Source organism: Herpailurus yagouaroundi, unplaced genomic scaffold (genome assembly GCF_014898765.1).
Source record: "Herpailurus yagouaroundi ecotype Mexico unplaced genomic scaffold, PumYag 181, whole genome shotgun sequence".
NCBI classification, from domain to species: Eukaryota; Metazoa; Chordata; class Mammalia; order Carnivora; family Felidae; genus Herpailurus; species Herpailurus yagouaroundi.
In genome coordinates, this window is record NW_024412412.1 from 32,649,966 (window position 1) to 32,668,870 (window position 18,905).

The 18,905-nt window shown below is 40.6% G+C and overlaps 1 long non-coding RNA gene across 2 annotated transcripts; it reads left to right on the forward strand.

Annotated features, from left to right (window-relative positions):
• Window positions 1-5,758: 5,758 nt before the first annotated feature.
• On the forward strand, window positions 5,759-17,861 carry LOC121039844 (uncharacterized). 2 transcript variants are annotated; one of them, XR_005795025.1, is made up of 2 exons: window positions 5,759-6,142; window positions 17,392-17,861. It is a non-coding gene; the product is annotated as an uncharacterized LOC121039844 (long non-coding RNA). The 2 variants fall into 2 exon arrangements; XR_005795024.1 differs by lacking the exon at window positions 17,392-17,861 and adding an exon at window positions 9,411-9,831.
• The last annotated feature ends 1,044 nt before the right edge of the window (window positions 17,862-18,905 follow it).

Here is an 18,905-nt window from a genome sequence, read left to right on the forward strand (position 1 = left end):
CCCAATATCAAAATATTTTAATTGTTGTGTTTTAATAACATGTGTTTTTAGTAGGACAATTCTATATTCACTACTTTTTTGCTTTGTTTTGTTTTTCCAAAAATGTTCTGGCTCTTGCTTTCTTAATTTACGTATATCGACTTTAGAATCATCTTTTCCAGAGGTCTAGTATATAAACAGAGTTTCCATTTTTATTCATTACATTCTCTTTCTTTAGGTTTTAGACAATTTAATGTGATCTTTTCCTCCGATGACTGAGAGATCATCACCGACCCAAACTTTACACACCTCTCTTTCTTTCGCAGGATGAGTACATCCTGACAGACTTTTGAACTCTCACATGCCCCCTTCCTGCTGGGGACCCTGCATCCAACAGGCTGAATCCTACCACTGTCACAGTTCAGCAATTCAGGCTCGAGCAGGATTTTTTTTTTTCCTTTTATGTTTATTTGTTTTCAAGAGAGAGAGAGAGAGAGAGAGAGAGAACGAGCAGGGGAGGGACTGAGAGAGGAAGACAGAGGATTCAAAGTAGGCTCTGTGCTGACAGCAGAGAACCTGACATGGGGCTCGAACTCAAGAACTGCGAGATCATGACCTGAGCAGAAGCCAGATGCTTAACCAACTGAGCCCCCCAGGTGCCCCTCGAGCAGAACCTTGAGAACACATTCATTCATGCTGCCAGCAATTTGTTAGCACCTTCTTGAATATCCAGGAATAATACAAATCTAATAAGAAATGAATAGCCCTATTGGGGCATCTGGGTGGCTCAGCTGGTTAAGCATCTGACTCTTGATTTTAGCACAGATTTGTGAGTTCAAGCCTTGCATTGGGCTCTGTGCTGACAGTGCGGAGCCTGCTGGGGATTCTCTGTCTCTCAAAATAAATAAATAAGCTTAAAAAAAATAAAAAGAAATCAATAGCCCTATTAGAAGAAAATTATGAAACTTTTCTGAAGGACATATCCAAAGACATATAAATAAAGAGACATATTCTGTTCCTGGAAGGGACCATTTAATGATATTTTTCTCTAAATCAATTAATTATTTGATGCATTCCAATAAATATATAAGTGTGATTCTCTTCTCACTTGAAATGATATTTTAATTACTAAAAAAATTTTTTTTTAGTTTATTTAGAGAGGGAAAGAAAGAGAGAGCGAGACAGCAAGCACGAGCAGGGGATGGTCAGAGAGAGAAGGAGAGAAAATTCAAAGCAGGCCCTGCACTGTCAGTGCGGAGCCCCGTGCGGGGCTTGAACCTACAAACTGTGAGATCATGACCTGAGCTGAAGCCAAGAGTCGGACGCCCAACCGACTGGGCCACCCAGGTGCCCCGGAAACAGTATTCTAAAAGTTCTGAGAGAATAACGGGAGAGCTTTACAAATATTCTGTAATGAAGAGTACTGAGTAAAACATCTTTTACCATGATAGTAATCAAAACAGTGTGGTACCAGTGAGGGCCAATGGAATAAAATATTGGACCTGGAAAAGGGAGAATTATATGAGAACTTGGTTTATGATGACATGACATTTCAAACTGGATGAGGAAGTATAAAGTGTTCAAAAAATGGTAATTTTGAGATACTGGTTGAGACACTTCAATAAAACACCAGAAATACAGCTTTGAGTACTGCTCCTCAAGGTGTGGTCCACACACTGTGTGTTTGTGGTCATGAAGAGGGAGGTCCTGAAACTGAGTGCGAGCATTTAGAAACTTTTATAGTGATTTGACATTGCCGTGACCTTCAAACGTATGATCGTCCTCCCGAACAGAGTATATTGCATTATGGAGGTTGAGAATGCATGGTATGTGGTGAAGGTCATGGGCAGTGGGATTTAAAACATTTTTGAAATTTCAGTAACTAGTAATTATTAATAGATTATTGATTGTTTTAAGTATTAATAATTCTTTTATTTCTTAGCCAAGGCGGTTTTCATCTCACCGTTGAACATTATTAGCTTAATGAAGTACATGGTTATTATTTATTTTCTAGCTGTAGAACAGTAATAACCCCAGAAAAGGCATAAGAGTCATACAAGGCACTCCTGTATTCTCCTACCCAGATTGCCCCATGGTTACCATTCTATCACATTTGCCTTATCACTCTTTCTCTCTTTCAAGGTGCGGACACGGCAGGTAATACTTTACGAAATGGCTAGAGCAACATGTCATTGTTCCACACACTCTTCCAGAACTCAACAAAAAGTGCGGTCTGTGTTCTCTGTTCTTGACCTCCTTGGATGTGTGACTACTGTAAACAATGGCATACAGCATAAGCGAGTTTATGTGACTTCTCAGATTAGGTCATAAAAAGGCTACACCTTCTCCCTGCTTATCTCTCTTGAGACACCCTAGGAACCAACTGCCATTTTGTGAGAAAGCCCAGAACATACGGCTAGGCCACATATAGATTTTCCAGTCAACAGCAATCAGCATCAGCTTGGCTGACAGCCAATGTCAACCACCAGACAAGGGAGTGATGATTTAGCTCCAGCCTTCCAATCTCCCAGCTGAGGTCACAGACAGACATCACGGGGCATAGACAAGCCCCCCAATGCCGTGTGCTGTCTGAATTCCTGACCCACAGAATCCATGAACATAATAACTGATTGTTCTCTGCCACTCACCTATAATAACTAGAACAACACTTTCATGATCTTTTCTTCTGAGTCATTAGAGAACAAATTACAGGTAGGAAGCCATTACCTGTTAATGTTTCCTAAAAGCAAGGACAGCCTCCTGCATAACCACAGAGCTGCCGTTAAGTCAGGAAATTAACATTGAGACAATACTAACTTCTAACCCCCAGATCCCATTCGCATTTCACTGACTGCCCCAAAAATGTCCCGTACAGATTTAGGATTCAGTCCAAGATCACATGTTGCATTCGGTTGTTTTATTTAGTTGCTTTCCATCTGGGACCACTGCTCAGGCTTCACTTGGATTTTCTGACTGTGACAATTTTGAAAAGTGTGTGGGCAGCTTACTTTGTAGAATGTTTCTTGGTTTTGGTTTGTCTGATATTTCCTCTTGATTACATTCAGGTTATATAATATTTTCAGGAAAAGCACTGAAGCGACTCCGTTGTTTTCTGATATATAGGAGACACACATTTCTAAAATTTATCACTAGGTTAAAATTGTGCCTGCTGTGTTTCTCCATTGTAAAGTTAATGAACGCTTTGTACTTGGTATTTTGTGTCAATTTCCTGTTCTTCATCAAAGTTTACCCCACTAGTTCAAGCGTCCATTAGTGATTCTTTGCTTCTTCCGGTTACTCCTATTGCGGCTGCTAAATGTTGATTTCCTAATTCCATTATTTCTTCTGCATTTATTAGTTGACTTTCTATTACAAATGAGAGTTTTCTCCTTTCTTGTGTATGTATGTCTGACTCATGATTCCTATTCAGTGCATTAATCTGTAACTTAATCATTATTTTATACTCAGATTGTCCCAGATTGGGTCCATGAGATAGTTTTCTTCATTCTTTGGGCACTTCCTTCCTCTCTGGCACAAAAAGATGCTGTAGACCTCCAGCTTCCTTCTGCTTTTGTAAATACAGTTTAAGTGTTGTCTATAGCTACCTTCACACTCTTGCAGGTGCATTGTATATAGTAGGTGTGTATTTATTAAAGTTGTTGTACCATTTTATACTCTCACCAGCAGTGTGCGAGAGTTTCAGTTGCCGACATCGTTGCCAACACTTGGAATTGTTAATTGTTAAAAAAAATACATTTCCTTACGTAAATAATCGCTACCGCCAACTTGGGGCTGAGCTCACAACCTCTAGATCAAGAGTCACATGCTCCACTGACTGAGCCAGCCAGGCACCCTGGGATTGTTAATCTTTTTAATTTTTAACCATTCTAATGAGTCTGCAGATGTATTTCACTGCGGTTTTACTTTGCATTTCCCTGATGACTGGTTATGTTGAGCATATTTTCATGTATTTTGCAACCATTTGCATATCTATTCAAGCCTTTTTTTAAAAAATGGAGTTATTTATCTTTTTGTTATTGAGTTGTAAGAGTTCTTCCTTTTATCGTAGTTGACACTGAATGTTATATTAGTAGGGGCGCCTGGGTGGCACAGTCGGTTAAGCGTCCGACTTCAGCCAGGTCACGATCTCGCGGTCCGTGAGTTCGAGCCCCGCGTCGGGCTCTGGGCTGATGGCTCGGAGCCTGGAGCCTGTTTCGGATTCTGTGTCTCCCTCTCTCTCTGCCCCTCCCCCGTTCATGCTCTGTCTCTCTCTGTCCCAAAAATAAATAAACGTTGAATGTTATATTAGTAATGGTTTCAGGCATCCAACAGTGATTCGACAATTCTGTACCCCATACAAAATGTGGATTTATAGAGAAGACTTCTCTTTGCCCACTGAATTCCTTTGGCACGTTTGGGGAAAAAGAATTTACCAAATATAAGTGGGTCTATTCCTGGAGTTATTTTACTGTTTCAGGGAGCCTTACGTCTCTCCTTTTACCAAACCCTTATTTTTTGTGTCTTAATTATTATAACTGTGTAGTAAGTCATGAAATCAGATAGTGTTACACCAACTTTCTTCTTTTTAAAAACCATTTGTGCTCTTCGAGGTCTGTAGGAATTTTCATCACAAATTTTTTTGATTGACTTGCCAATTGCTGGTCAAATCACCTGCAGAGGGAGAGATGAGGATTATGCTGATTCTATAAATCAATCTGGAGAGGATTAACAATACTGACATTTCTGATCCATGGACATACCATATTGCTCCACTTAGGTCTTCTTCTTTTTTTTTTTTTTTTAATTTTTTGATGTTTATTTATTTTTGAGAGAGAGAGAGAGAGAGAGAGAGAGAGAGCACGAGTGGAGGAGGGGCAGAGAGAGAGGGAGACACAGAATCCGAAGCAGGATCCAGGCTCCGAGCTGTCAGCACAGAGCCCGACGCAGGGCTCGAACTCACGAACTGCGAGATCATGACCTGAGCCGAAGTCAGTCACTCAACCAACTGAGCCACTCAGGTGCCCATCCAATTAAGTTTTCTTTAATATCGCAGAGAGATATTCCTTTTCTTTTCTTCAGTGAAGAGGCCTTGCATATCTTTTGTTAACTTTAATATGCCAGGTTTTTACAATTTTTGTGTCATTTGTGATTATTGCACTTTTTGAAATATACTTTTATTAGTAAAGAATAGTAAGAAAGTATTGGGGCCTGTCTTTGTTTTTCACTTCATGTTTTCTAGAGATTTAATTTTATACAATTTTTCAAAAGACCCAGGCTACAAGAGACTGTCCTTCACCACAGGGAGTTAGAAATGCACACTTGTCGGGGCGCCTGGGTGGCTCAGTCGGTTGAGCGTCCGACTTCAGCTCAGGTCACGATCTCGCGGTCCGTGAGTTCAAGCCCCGCGTGGGGCTCTGGGCTGACGGCTCAGAGCCTGGAGCCTGCTTCCGATTCTGTGTCTCCCTCTCTCTCTGCCCCTCCCCCGTTCATGCTCTGTCTCTCTCTGTCTCAAAAATAAATAAAACGTTAAAAAAAATTTTTTTTTTAATTAAAAAAAAACAACAAGAAATGCACACTTGTCTAGAGATACAAGGCTGAGGTCTGGGCAGCGCTTTCAGTTTTCGTCATCTGCCAAGCATTCCTGGAAAGGGGGCAAACCGAGCTAGGGCAGTGCATGTCCAACTGGTTTGGAAAAATGGTCTGGAAGGGCACGCATCCATCCTGCTCATCTCCCATGAGCTTTAGCTTGCTTTAGCTTGCTGCCATGGGCAGCAACGTAGCTTTAGCTTGCTGCCATGGGCCCAGTTAGAGCTACTACTATGGGAGAAGGGGAATATGGACACTGACAGAGTGATGGGACAAATGGCACTCTGTCACTGTCGACCTTTCTGGATGCCTAAGTGTCAATGCACTCCTGCCTTCCCACGCAGCATACACACTCACACCTCTTCAGATGAGACATCGTAAAAGGCTCGCTCTGGTTAATGGCTAGGATCTCAAGCTGCTATGCGTTCTCCTCCCTCAAGTCTGCAGGTGGCTTCTCATGATCTGATGACCTTCTGTGGACCAGAGAACCACGTACCAGTGACAGATCCCAGGGAAGGGCTCCAGCTCCATGGAGGACAGCAAGGGTCATCGCCATGCCAACCACCGGGAATAGAAGGTCCAAACACTTCCGCCTATTGCATTTTGGTATCAGAGCGGCCACGGACGACAGCACCGAAGAAAACAATGCTTTACTTACATAGAAGGGGGACAGAGCAAGATTAGGTTCAATAGCGTGCCAGCAGCTCTCTCCCGGCAGTGACACAGGGCAGTTGGGCTATGCTCACCCCTCCTGTGCTGCAGTTGAGCAAAACTCTGTTCCTTTCTCGTGGAGGACAGATATAACGATGGGGTTGGCCAGGAGCCACTTGACACACAAGCTTTAAGCAGAGACAAAAGAGTACTTATTGAATCTGAAACAAGAGAAGATATTCTCACACAGGGTGATAAGCCTGCCCAGACCATGTGGGCTCTTTATCTCTTGGTGTTCGAGGCCCAAGGCCTGTTCCTATGCAACAGAAGGGGGGGGGGGGGGCCCCAAGAAAGACTGCACGTACGAGGCTGCCTTCCCCAACGCTAATAACACAAAGAACACAGGCTTGTATACCCTCCTAAAGATGCACATTGAAATGGTAGACTAGGTCAAGGACAACTGCAATAAAATCCTTGTTTGGAAAAGAAACGAATTGTAAACGCCAGCCAACAGTGCTCCATAGCATTGATTAATTCTTGCAGGGACAATTGTGAAGGCTCCTGGCCTTAGCAGTAGAGTGACTTTTAGTGCAGACCTCTGGGACGAACTCTCTCTCCATCCCCTAGTTTTATACTGAAGTAGATACCCAGACAGTCTGGCACAGACCCTTAAAGTCTGGTTCACATGGACAGCCCGTTTCTTGCCGGTGCAGGACATGCTGGGCCCCTCTTCAAGGGAAACAGACGAAAGTCTAATTGAATCATTCCATCTGGGTCAAAGCCCAGGGCCTTGCATTGATACACAGTCTTTTCCACGGTGTGTCGGAGGCTTTCTCATCTGGCTAGGAAGTAGCACCTGCCATTCCTCTCCCATCTCAGTGGCTAGAACTTTCCGTGTGGACACAACTGGCTGCAAGAGAACAGGATACGTAGACCTGAGCTAAGTAGCCCTGTCCTCACCTAAAACTTAGGAGTTCCATTACTAAAGAACTAAAGAACGTAAATGAAGGATACTTGTGAGCAATTCGTCTACCTCGGCCACACGCATGATGTCTCTCTTCCACACCACACTGGTCCAGTCGTGGAACTCAGCTTCCAAGGCGCGCACGCGCATGCACACACGCACACACACCCACACACACGCACACTTCTAGAAAGCTTTGGTTGGTGATAACAGACTACTCAGTTTGGGAGGAGAGATGGTGTCTATGTCACAAATGATGAAAGTTATAATAAACACGCCTTCTTATTCTTTAAAGAGCCTCATCCCTTTCACTCTGTTCCTCAGCCCCCCCCCCCTTCTGCTTTTCTCTTTACTTTGCCTGCTCTGTACTTCAGATTTGCTCCTCAGCCTTATTGCTGGGTACTTTAGATTCCTTTCTGTGTACTTGGCTATTCTAATTGCCCTGACAGTCTCATTTCCACCCAAATGACATTGCTAAGGGATTTTGCTAAAGAAAGACAGTTGTTAAAAAAACAAACAAACAAAAAAACCAAAAAAAAAAGAAAGACAGTTCTTTAAAAGGAATTCGAGGGCCCAGCGTTAAAATTATGATTTTGTGTAGGGTAGAGAAGAGAGTGGAAAGAAAAAAGAAAAATGTAAAGTATGTAAAATACATATAATTGCATAGTGAGACTATGGAAATTTTATTTTTCTGTTATTTTATGAATATTATTGTAGAAATAGATTTGTAATGTAAAACATGGATTATGTTAGTTATATTAAAGAATCAATAATGTTTTCCTGAAAATTGGTAAACATGTTGCATAATTTTTTTTTTTTTGAGAGAGGGCACAAGTGAGTGAGGAGCAGAGAGAGAGAGAAAGAATCGTGTGAGCGGCGGAGAGCACAGAGAGAGAGAGAGAGAGAGAGAAGCAGGGCTCACCCAATGTGGGACTCAAACTCACAAACCTGAGATCCTGACCTGAGCGGAAGTCAAATGCTTAATTAACAACTGAGCCACCCAGGTGCCCTGTTGCATAAATTATATTCAGCTCAGCCTCCTATTTGCATTTCTATAGGTAAAAAAAAAAAAAAAAAGAGGAGAGATTGCATAATAATAGCTAACATTTACTGAGTGCTTACGATGTTGGTAGGCAATTTACTACATACTGTATATGAATTAACCAATTGAATACTTATTACAACCCTATAAAGTAAGTACTATTTTCATTATTTCCATTTAATAGATAAAAAAGTACAGAGAGGTTAAGTTACTTGTGCAAGCCCACACAATAATATTTCGGACACTTGGAGTGCTTATTATATGCACTGTTCTATGAACTATTTATAGACATATGAATATACACATATTCATACTATCTAATTCTCACCTGAACCCTAGGTGACAGGCATCACGATCCTCATTCACAGATGAGTAAACTGAGGCCAGAAAGTTTTTGTAACTTTGCCCAAGGTTACGCAACTAGTAGGTGGCAAAGAGTTTGAATCTGGACAGTCTGGGTCCAGGTCCATGCTCCTAAACTTTGCACCCTTAAACATTAATATTCAGGGGCGTCTGGGTGGCTCGGTCAGTTGAGCGTCCGACTTCGGCTCAGGTCATGATCTCATGGTCCATGAGTTCGAGCCCCGCGTCAGGCTCTGTGCTGACAGCTCAGAGCCTGGAGCCTGCTTCAGATTCTGTGTCTCCCTCTCTCTCTGACCCTCCCCTGTTCATGCTCTGTCTCTCTCTGTCTCAAAAATAAATACACGTTTTAAAAAAAATTTAACAAACAAAAAAACATTAATATTCACCATGTAAGCTTGTATCGTAAAGCTATCAAGTTTACCCTCTCAAACAAAAGGGTCCTTGCAGAGATTGCCTTAAGAATACCGAAGTCGGGGATGTAAAGCCTGGTGAAGCGTCTGACTGCTGGGTCACCTTGTGGGTTAGTAAGGTCTGTGCAATACTGCGGAATCTAGTTGGGTGCTTCCATTCACAGCAGGGCGAGAAGACTCCTACGAAGGCAGGGTTTGAATTACAGCAACCTAAAAACGAAGTGAGACCCTCGCCTGGAAAGTAAACATCAGAATGCTTATTCAAAAAGCAAAGCCTGGATTTGTTAGGCTCTCTTGAGAGATGCCATCATTATTAAAGGCCTTATACCAGCTGGCTTCCTGTGCTCGGCAAAGCCTAATGATGCTGACAGGTCACATAAGCTTGCACTAATGGGCTTGTGTTTTATTTATTCAGGTGCCGATTTGACATTTCCCAGCCCCGATGAATCTATGGATTTGGAAATAACCGGGTCCTCTCCATATATACTGTGATGTTATCTCCCCCAATGAAGGAAATGGGAAACAGGAAAGGCCTAGATTCCCTGCAGATAGCTGTTATGGTTTACAATGAGAATTCCAATACTACGAAAAGCACTAGGCAAAATTTAAAACACAAATCATTGGTGTTTAACGTGATATATTGCGGAGAAATTTCTGGCACTGGAAGTCTTTCTTTAAGCAACACTTCCACACAGCGCCAACTAAATAATGGAACAACATCTGGACGCCTTCTAAATCGAGTATGAAATTATGTATTTCTCCCATGACACAGATGAGACCAAAAGGCAACATTTCCTAAAATAAAAAAAATGGAGGGCAAATTAAGTAGTGGCTAAGGGAGACTCTTGTGCTTTTTTCCTTCTATATTTTAAAATAACTTTTATTAGTGAAGTAAAACGAATATACAGAAGAGTGAGCAAGTCGTGGATGTTTATCTTGGCACATTTTTACACGCACCTATGCAACCACCACTTGGACCCAAAAAGCGAATGCCACCATGGTCTCAGAGTCTTTGTGTCCTCTTTAAGCCCCTGCCTTCCAAATTAATCACCATCTTGATTTATTTTTTAATTTAAATGTAATTTAAATTATTTTATTTAAAAAAATAAATTATTTTATTTTATTATTTATTTATTTTGAGAGAGAGAGAGATTGAGCATGCATGCCAGCAGGGAAGGGGCAGAGACAGAGGGAGAGAGAGAATCCCAGGGAGGCTCCGCATTCAGAACTGTGAGATCACGACCTGAGCCGATATCAAGAGTTGGATGCTTAACTGACTGAGCCACCCAGGTGCCCCTAGTTTTTATTTTAGATTCTAGCACAGGCACGTAAACCATATAAAATATATGTAAAGTCTAAAAAAAATAATCATAAGGCTAAACTTGTAATTATCACACCCGTCAAGGGATAAAAGTTGACCAGCCACACGGTATCCTACCACATGCCCCGTCCCTCTAGCAGGAAGACAGATGCTTATTCAGGTAATATAAAAATCATTTCCTGGTGCTATAGTTTTCCTAACCCATTGTGTATCCTTAAACAAAGAAAGTTTAGTCCTGTTTTTTTTTTTTTAAATATGATATTTAAGGGGTGGCTACCTAGCTTAGTCAGTAGAGTATGCAACTCTTGATCTTGAGGTTGTAACTTCAAGCCCCACACTGGGTGTAGAGATTACTTAAAAATAATATCATTTTTAAAATCTTTATTGATTTTTGAGAGAGAAAGAGAGAGAGAGAGAGAGAGAGAGAACTAGGGAGGGGCAGAGAGAAAGGGAGACACAATCTGAGGCAGGCTCCAGGCTCTGAGCTGTCAGCACAGAGCCTGATTTGGGAATTGAACTCAAGAACCCTGAGATCATGACCTGAGTCTAAGTTGGACGCTTAACCGACAGCCACCCAGGCACCCCTAAAAATAATATCTTTAAAAAATGTTATTTTTAATCTGAATGTAACTTTTAATCTGAAGTTCCCCCTGTATCATCATATTTTATTTGTGCATTGTATTTGTTGAAGAAACCGGGTCTTTATCCTGATAGTGTTTCCCATTATCAGGTAATAATGACCCCAAATTTCAAACCTGATCATTTCAAATATGATGAAACCCATAACTCCAAATGGCAATTTATAGGCAATACAAAGGATGTAGTGACTTCTTAAAATACTTATGTAGGTGCACTCAGCATATCCAGTATAGCTTCTACAGGAAATCAGGAGAAATGTTTGATTTTTTTTCCTTTAAAAAAAAAAAAACAGTTAAAAAAATGAGTTAATTCCCTATCATCCTTCAGAGGTAGCCAAATTCTTAAAACATTTTTACAAACTCATATATTTAACTTGCACTTTCTACTAGGGTGACAGTAATTACTTTTGAATCCGAGAAACCATGCTGACATATTTAAAAATATAAACTATGGTTTTCATTGTTTTTCTTTAGTTAGTGAATTTTTTTCAGAGAGATAAATTTTCTTATTCATGGATCATTTAAAATATTTTACTCTTGGGGCGCCTGGGTGGCGCAGTCGGTTAAGCGTCCGACTTCAGCCAGGTCACGATCTCGCGGTCTGTGAGTTCGAGCCCCGCATCGGGCTCTGGGCTGATGGCTCAGAGCCTGGAGCCTGTTTCCGATTCTGTGTCTCCCTCTCTCTCTGCCCCTCCCTCATTCATGCTCTGTCTCTCTCTGTCCCCAAAATAAATAAACATTAAAAAAAAAAAATTAGGGGCGCCTGGGTGGCGCAGTCGGTTAAGCGTCCGACTTCAGATCAGGTCACGATCTCGCGGTCCGTGAGTTCGAGCTCCGCGTCGGGCTCTGGGCTGATGGCTCAGAGCCTGGAGCCTGTTTCAGATTCTGTGTCTCCCTCTCTCTCTGCCCCTCCCCCGTTCATGCTCTGTCTCTCTCTGTCCCAAAAATAAATAAACGTTGAAAAAAAATTTGAAAAAAAAATATTTTACTCTTTTTATCCTTACTGCTGTTCACCCTGTCCACCTTTGGCACGTAGAAGCTTCTTCAAGTTGCATTTGTGTCTTTTTGATAATACTCCAGTACTCTCTGATAGCCTACTCACTATGAGAAGATACACTATGCTTGTTTGTATATTTCTTGCCCAAGTCCTGGAATTAACAATTTCTTCAAGAAGCTTTGGCTTCCTTTAATGGAAAATGATATTTCAAGATCACACCCTGTAGGCTAAGGGTGTTCATTGAGAATGGAATATAGATATAGAATATAAAACAGAGGAGAAAACATTGTCATATGTGATAAGGGATTAATATCCAAAATATGGAAGGAACTCTACAATTAAAATACAACAACAAAAACAAATAGCCAGATTAAAAAAATGGACAAAGGACTTGAGTAGACATTTCTCCAAAGAAGACATACAAATTGTTAATAATCATATGAAAAGATGCTCAATGTCATTGATAATTAGAAAAATACGTATCAAAACTACATTGAGATATTACCTCTTATCCATCAGAATGGCCACTATCACAAGAATAGAAAACAAAAAATGTTGGTAAGGATGTGAAGAAATTAGAACACTTGTGCACTGTTGATAGGACTATAAAGTGATGTGGCCACATGGAAAACAGTATGGAAATTCCTCAGAAAATTAAAAATAGAACTGCCATAACATCCAGCAGTCCAACTTCTGAGTATATACTCGAAAGAATCTAACACAGAGTTTCAACAAGGGATCTGCACACTTGTATTCACCACAGCCTTATTCACAATAGTCAATAGGGAGAAGCAACCAAAATGTCCACCAACAAATGAATGGATGAAGAAAATGTGGTACACACAATGGAATCTTAGGCAGTTTTTAAAAATATGGAAATCCTGTCACATGCCACAGCATGGATGAAACTCTAGATTAGGCTAAGTGAAATAAGCCAGTTGCAAAAGGACAAATACTGTATGATTTCACTCATCCTAAGTATCTAAAATAGTTAAAAATTACAGAAGCAGAAAGTATAAGGGTGATTGACAGGGCCTGGGGAAAGGTGAAGGGTTTATTAGTGTTTAGTAGGTATAGAGTTTCAGTGTTGCAAGATGTAAAAGTTCTGGAGATCTGTTGCACAACCTGTAAATATACATAACATTACTGAACCGTAGACTTAAAAATGGTTAAGATAGGGGCGCCTGGGTGGCGCAGTCGGTTAAGCGTCCGACTTCAGCCAGGTCACGATCTCGCGGTCCGTGAGTTCGAGCCCCGCGTCGGGCTCTGGGCTGATGGCTCAGAGCCTGGAGCCTGTTTCCGATTCTGTGTCTCCCTCTCTCTCTGCCCCTCCCCCGTTCATGCTCTGTCTCTCTCTGTCCCAAAAATAAATAAACGTTGAAAAAAAATTTTTTTTAAATAAAAATAAAAAATAAAAAAAATGGTTAAGATAGTAAATGCAATGTTATGTGTTCTTATCACAATACAATTTTTTTTTACAAGATCTTAAATCAATAAGCTAATGTTCTATTTTAAGAAACCTGAAAACAGCAAACTAAATTCAAAGTAGGCACATGGAAAGACATAATAAACGAGTATAAATAAATAGAGAATAGAAAGATCGAGGTGTCTGGATGGCTCAGTCGGTAGAGCATGTGACTTACCATCTCAGTGTTGTGAGTTCAAGCTCCACATCGGGTTGGAGCCTACTAAAAAAACGAGAGAGAGAATAGAAGGACAATGAAGAAAGTCAATGAAACAAAGGCTGTTTTTCTTGTCTTTAAAAAATATTTTTAACGTTTATTTTGAGAGAGAGAGAGAGAGAGCGCGTGCATGCGCGCGCGCGCGCGCGCGCACACACACACACACACACACACACACACGTGGGGGAGGGGCAGAGAGACAGAATCCCAAGCAGGACCCACACCATCAACACAGAGCCCAACGTGGGGCTCGAACTAACGAACTGTGGGATCATGACCCGAGCCAAAATCAAGTCAGACGCTTAACTGACTGAGCCACCCAGGTCACAACAGGGGCATCTGGGTGGCTCAGTCAGTTGAGCCACCGACTTGATTTTGACTCAGGTCATGATCCCAAGGTGATGGGATCAAGCCCTGTCTCGGGCTCCAGGCTCGGCGTGGAGCCTGCTTAAGATTCTCTCTTTCTCCCTTTCTCTGCCCCACTCCCCTGCTCGTGCTCCCTCTTTCTCTAACAAAAAAGAACGACAAAAATAAATAAATAAAAGAAAAACAAAGTTGACGACCTTTTTAGCTATACTGAGCAAGAAAAAAAGAGAAAAGAGTCAAATATTAATTTCGGAAATGAAAGAAGGGTCATTACTATTGAGTTTATAGGAATAAAAAGGAATACGAATGAAGTCCAAGAACAAAAGTATGATGATGAATTAGATCATCTAAGTGAAAGGAAAACTCCCAGAAAGACACAAACTACTAAAACTGATCCAAAAGGATATACAAAATCTGAATAGAACTCTAACAAGTAGAGCAATTCAGTTAGTAAAGATGGTTTCACCAGCAAAACTACCAGATGTATAAACAAAAGCTAACACTAATACTTGACAAATTTTCTCCCCAAACGAAGAGGTAATACCTCTCAACTCCTTTTGTGATGTCGGTATTACCTGACACCAAAAGACATCATAAGCAAAGAGAACTCCACACCAATATCCTTTATGAATATATATGCAAAAATCCTCAACAAAATACTAGCAAACTTGAATCCAACAACATAAAAATGATTATACATCATGATTAAGTAGGATTTATCTCAGGACTGCAAGGTTGGCTCAACATATGAAAATGAATCTGTATCATAATTCAAATTGACAGCATAAAACAGAAAATGGCGTGGTAGTCTCAACAGATGCAGAAAAAGTCTTCGACGATATCTAACATCCTTCGTGATATAAACAATCAATGAACTAGGAATATAAGAGTGTATCCTCAACTTAATGAAAGACTTCTATGAATAGACCACGGCTAACATTGTAATGTTGAAGAACTGACTGATTTCTCCCTAAGATCAGGGACACGATGAGAATGTCTACTCTATTTTTTTCCAACATTGTAATGAAGGTTCTAGCCAGGATAATTAGACAGGAAAAAGAAAAAAAAGGCTTATTCCCCCCCAACCCATTTTTATTGAAAAGTAATTGACATACATCACTGTATTAGTTTAAGGCATACAGCATGATAGTCTGATTTACATATGTTGTGAAATAATTACTACAGTAGGTTCATCTAAAATCTATCTTCTCAGATAGATACAATAAAAGGGAAAAAAAAAGAAGAAAAATGAAAAAAAAATCTCCTCATAATGAGAACTCTTAGAATTTATTCTTTTAACAGCTTTTCTATATATCACAGCAGTGTTAGCTGTCGTCATCATGTCGTACATTACATGCCTGGTACTCATTTATCTTATCACTGGAAATTACATGTTTTGACCAACTTCTTCTATTTCCTTCTCTTCTCACCCTCTGCCTCTGGTAATCACAAGTCTGATCTTTTTCTATGAGGTTTTTTTTTTTTTCCTTATAAAAGACATCTTGATTAGAAAGGAAGAAGTATAGTGATCTCTATTTCCAGATTGTTACATGGAAACTCCTAAAGAATCCACAAAACTCTATTAAAAGCAATAAATGAGTTCAACAGGGTTTCGGGACACAAGATCCATACACAAAAATCAACTGTGTTTCTACATACTAGCAATGAACAATCCAAAAATAAAACTAAGAAAACAATTCTATTTATAATAACATCAATATAATAAAATATTTAGAAATAAACTTATAAAAAGAAGTACAAAGCTTTTGCTAAAAACTAAAAACCACTGTTGAAAGATGTTAAAGACATAAATAAATGATAAGATATTCCACGTTCATGAATCAGAAGACTTAAAACTGTTAAATGGCAATACCACTCAAACTGATCTACAGATTCAATCCGATCACTATTCAAATGCCAATTGCCCTGCTTACAGAAATTGAAAAACTGATCCTAAAACTCATATAGAAATGCAACAGATCCAGAATAGTCAACAATCTCAGAAAAGAAGAAAAAAGTTGGAAGACTCATGTTTCCTGATTTGAAAACTTATTACAAAGCTAGAGTAAATAAGACAGCATAATACTGATTTAAGAATAGACTTATAGGGGCGCCTGGGTGGCGCAGTCGGTTAAGCCTCCGACTTCAGCCAGGTCACGATCTCGCGGTGCGTGAGTTCGAGCCCCGCGTCAGGCTCTGGGCTGATGGCTCAGAGCCTGGAGCCTGTTTCCGATTCTGTGTCTCCCTCTCTCTCTGCCCTTCCCCCGTTCATGCTCTGTCTCTCTCTGTCCCAAAAAATAAATAAACGTTGAAAAAAAACATTAAAAAAAAAAAAAAGAATAGACTTATAGACGGGCGCCTGGGTGGCTCAGTCGGTTGAGCGTCTGACTTCGGCTCAGGTCAGGATCTCGCAGTTCATGAGTTCCAACCCCGCGTTGGGCGCTGTGCTGACAGCTGCTGACAGCCTAGAGCCTGTTTCAGGTTCTGTGTCTCCCTCTCTCTGCCTCTTCCCCACTCATGCTCTGTCTCTATTTCTCAGAAATGAATAAACATTAAAAAAAAAGAATAGACTTATAGCTCAGTGGAACAGAATCAAGAATCCAGAAATAAAACCTAATATTTACGGTGGGGGCGCCTGGGTGGCTCAGTCGGTTAAGTGTCCGACTTCAGCTCAGGTCGTGATCTCGCCGTCTGTGAGTTCGGGCCCTGCATCGGCTCTGTGCTGACAGCTCAGAGCCTGGAGCCTGTTTCGGATTCTGTGTCTCCCTCTCTCTCTGCCCCTCCCCCGCTCACGCTCTATCTCTCTGTCTCTGAAAAATGAATAAACCTTAAAAAAAATTAAAAAAAAATAAATTTAATATTCACGGTCAATTGATTTTCAACAAGAGTGTCAAGAAACTACACTGGGGGAAAGAATAGTCTTTACAACGTATGGTGCTGGGACAACCAGATAGACAGCATGAAAAAGAATGAAGTTAGACTCCTATCTTATACCATATACAAAATTAACTCAAAATGGATCCTAAAACAAAATGTGAAAGCTACAATATAAAACTCTTAAGAGAAAGCATGGGAGTAAGTATTCGTGACTGTGTCAGGCAGTGGTTTCTTAGATAAGACTCTAAAACCACGAGTGGTAGCATAAAAAGTAGATAAATTGAACTTTATCAAAAATAAAAATTTTGTGCATCAAAGGACACTATCAACAAAGCGAAACGGCAACTGTGCTTTGAGATGATCTCCAATGGTAACCTCCTCGAAAAGATATAGACCTTAGTGGGGAGATGCCTGGGAATTCTCCTGCCTACCCTTCCCTGTTACTCAAATGTAGCCTCAACACTTTCCATTTTGTGCACTTTCTCTCCAACATGGGACATGTTTCTTTCCAACAGGAAATGTCCCTCCTGGCACCGAGGGACAAAAATCACCAACTGTGGAAAACCTGATTCTTGATCAGTGAAACTTTCAAGGACAGATCTTGATCAAAAGGGAGAAATGTGAAAATAGGTAAAGGAAACCTCATTTATCATGAAGCTGGGGAGCCCTGAAGGGGCAATTCTCACGCATACACATTTGTCGCAGTCTAATAGCCAGCAGGAAGAAGGAAGATCCCTCCCTGTCCCAGAAACACTGCACTAACCGCCACTTACAGCCGATAAGAAATCACCAGGACTCATGTTCTTTTCGGTGAATTTTTGTTCAAAACAACTCTTCTCAATTTCCTCTTAAAACCTAATAAAAGTTGACTTTCCCTTTGTCTCTTCAGACTCCTCTATGTTTTCCCCATAGTTTGATTTTCTCAAATTGCGCTTTCTCAGCTATTCTCAAATAAACTCATTTTGCTAATAAAATAACTGGCTAATTTGTCTTTTTTAAAGTTTATTTATTTATATGTAGAGAGAGAGAGAGAGAGCAGAAGAGGGGCAGAAAGAGAGGGAGAGAGAGAGAATCCCAAGCAAGCTCCATGCTATCAGCGAAGAACCAAATGTGGGGCTCAGTCCCACCGACCATGAGATCATGACCTGAGCTGAGATCAAGACGCTTATCTGACTGAGGCACCCTGTGACCCGCTAATTTTTATTTTTAGGTTGATGGTTTAATTTCTTGATTCTATAGGTTTAAGTCTTTTGCCAAATTTTGATAATTTTCATCTATTATTTCTCTGAGCACCTTTCTACCTTTGCCTTCTTTCTCCTCTCATTCAGGAAGTCTAATGACATAAATGTTAGATTTTTTTTAAAGTTTACTAATTTTTGAGAGAAAGAGAGATAGACTACATGTAAGCAGGGGAGGGGCAGAGAGAGAGGGAGAGAGAGAGTATCCCAAGTAGGCTCCATGCTGTCAACACAGAACCCAATGTGGGGCTCGATCTCACCAACCATGAGATCATGACCTGAGCTGAAATCAAGAGTCAGACGTTTAACTGACTGAGCCACCCAGGCGCTCCCTAAATGTTAGATTTTTGTTTTATTCCCACAGGTCCCTTCGGCTCTGTTCTTTTCCATTCTGTTTCTCTCTGTTGTTTTAACTTGGTTAATTTCTATTTTTCTAAGATCTCGTTCACTATTTCCTCTGTCTCCTCCAATCCCTTGAGTCCATCCAGTGAATTCTTTATTTTGGTTGTTCTGAAATTTCCATTTGATTCTTTGTTTATTTCTTTGGCACAAATTTCCATTTTTTTTTCCAGTTGTTTTGAGTCTGTTGTTCATAATTGCTCATTCAGGTTTTGTTTTGTTTTTTTTATTTAAAAAAAATTTTTTTTTCAACGTTTATTTATTTTTGGGACAGAGAGAGACAGAGCATGAACGGGGGAGGGGCAGAGAGAGAAGGAGACACAGAATCGGAAACAGGCTCCAGGCTCTGAGCCATCAGCCCAGAGCCCGACGCGGGGCTCGAACTCATGGAC